The sequence below is a fragment of the Aptenodytes forsteri genome, unplaced genomic scaffold (assembly GCF_000699145.1).
Source record: "Aptenodytes forsteri isolate BGI_AS27 unplaced genomic scaffold, ASM69914v1 Scaffold563, whole genome shotgun sequence".
NCBI classification, from domain to species: Eukaryota; Metazoa; Chordata; class Aves; order Sphenisciformes; family Spheniscidae; genus Aptenodytes; species Aptenodytes forsteri.
Genome location: NW_008795318.1, coordinates 1,250,334 through 1,253,052, shown reverse-complemented (window position 1 = coordinate 1,253,052; position 2,719 = coordinate 1,250,334).

Here is a 2,719-nt window from a genome sequence, read left to right as displayed (position 1 = left end):
GCAGTAGCACCTCCTTTTCCTGTAGGGCCTCATCAGATCAGTACAAGGCTTAATGACAATAGCTAAAGAAACAGAAAGACACCATGGATTTCGCTTAGCCACTTATAACTTTTACCGTCAAAGTCTGGCATGTTTAATTCAGATCACATAAAAATTCCAGTGGTGAAGGGTGGAGAAAATTGAATGTTGAATGAAGACTTTTGTTTTCCTGAACAGAGCTGAAATGAAGAAGAAGCTGGGTTGTGATGATCAGATTTCTCCTATAGGTCAGAAGTTCAATGTATCATCAGATTTCATGTCATGGGGCTGTTCTGTTCCTAATTGCAACCAGCCAGGACTCTGCACATCAGTGAGCTTTTACCCTGGGCTCCTTCCATAAGACATATATTGTATTCAAAGTAGTAACTAAATCATTTTAAATGTATTTTTAAGAGTGAATCATTACCTTTCAATTCTACAACACAGCAGAAAATTAAATTCGATGTTGGCTTACGTTCATATAAAATATAAAAACCGATACTTAACTGGGTCATTGCTACAGCAAGTTTATTTTGCACAAATTTAATGCAAGCATTAAGCTATGAACCTCTGGTAGCTATGATCTCAGATTCAAAGGTATCTGGAACCTCACAGGGATAGAGGAACCAAAACCCTGAGAAACGTAGTCCAAGGGCCCAGGCCCCAACCCCAAACGTCAGCTGTGGAGGAGGGATGAAATATGGTTGAGCTGAGCTGAGTTCGTGCAGTAGGTGAGAAGGGGATCTGTGCAAGCAGCACTCTGCAGCACAGGTCCTGAGCGATCCCACTACATAACTAAATGAATTATTTATACATCTCAGGGAGAGAAGCTATAGCCACATCTCAAGCTGAAATAAAAAAAAAACAGCTTAGCACTTAGCTGGTGACTGACTTTCTGAATAATTTAAATTCGTCAGAGACATCAATGGTGGACTAGCGTGACTGCCCATGGACATCCGTTCATCTGCAGAATTAAATGAGACAGAGCGAGCGTGTGAGCTCTTTGGCCAGCCAAATCACAATATTAAATTATGACAGAGGAACACGAGCTGTTACACAAGGATGATGTGGGGCAATGACTGAGAATCAAGTTGGGGTATCTCATGTTAATCCAACAGCTAATGAAGGTTAACCTACCAATCCTAAAACAACTGTACGTTGTGTATGTCTTCTGCAGAGCGCCTTTCAGCACACCTCTGCTTTAAGAAACCTCTGTCTCATGTGGCGATTAACTGTCAGAGAGGTTTTATCCTTCCTACATCCAGGACAGACCATCTTGTGACCTGCAACGCACTCTCTCCTTAATAAATCATCTTCTAAACATTTTCACACTGAAAATAGGGCTTCCGCGGGTTTCAGCATGCTCTGGTTTCCCATGTTAGGAAGAATAAGGCTTTTGCTGGTGCTGTAGGACAGCTTTGGAGAATAGTGCCAGCCAAGAGGAGCAGGACTGCACAGAAGACGCGTCTGTGTTCCTCGGATGCTATGAATTTTTCTTAAAGCCAAGAAACCTGAAACTGCAGTGGCAAGTCAGACTTCCTCTCGAGATGGAGTCGAGGCAGGCTAATTTTAGTCACCATGCACTATGCAAATCATCATTCTGTAGCTGAGTTTATTTTTTAAAGTGCTGACTGCCAAACTTGCTGCGGGGCATAGACTATTCATATGGGTCTTAAAGAGGTTTGAAACCAGCTCTTTGGTTAGCGGTGCTACGTTTCAGATGAAGGGGGGGGGTGCTCAAAAGGGCCCTGCTAGAAAGCAGACTTTCAATAGGGAAGGTCTAGATGACTGGTTTAGATCATATATTGATTTTCTAACTGGCCAGAATTAGCTGTTAGTGGTTTTTTGGAATATGTTTTTGGTTCTACATGTAATTTTTCTTTTTCCTTGAAAACTCCCCTGATAAGCTGCACACCGTGGGCCCGCAGGAGATGATGGGAGCGCTGGTATCTGGATCACGCCCAATATCTGTAGATAAAGGAAGCAGATCACTGTTGGGTTTTAGATTTATTATCTAAATATTTGGCACATTCACAGAGTTCACTTTTAACTGGGATTGATCTGAATTCCTAGGAAAGAAGTAATTCTTCAAAAAATTATTATTAGACTGTGATTCATGGCAGATACGGGGAATGCCGAGCAGCAGAAGCAAGGCAAGGTACACTTCCAGGAAGCCCAGGCTTTAGCACAGACAGTAAATTGTTACATTTCTCTTCAATATTAAAAAGATTTAGCATGTGGACTTTGATCTGATAACTTTCATAATGTCTCTATCACAAGTTATACTATGACCGAGTAGGAGTAGTTCTTTGTATTTAAAAGTAATGATTCTCCATTATTTCTTACCGACTATCATAGATAGCGTCAGAAACTTCCCTTTCTTAACTTTAAGAATAACCACTTCCAAGTCCGATATCTTACCCATAACCTTCAAGGCCTTTATCCATCCAAGCAGGTCTGCCTGGAGCTGAGTTTGGAAAGGCACTTTGAATCCTGAACTCAAAAATGAGGCAGGAGAGTAAAAGCAGGAGCTAGTTTTCAACTGTGAAACTATTTTAAAAGGCGCTCTTATGTTCTGTGGCTGATCTTGAATCTTTAACATAAGTGCTTTGGATCTGGGGCTCGAACCCTAGTGAATGGTCGGAATTTCTCCTTGAAATCTGCTGCGGGCTTTAGGGGGGACTTGGAGAAAAAATATGCA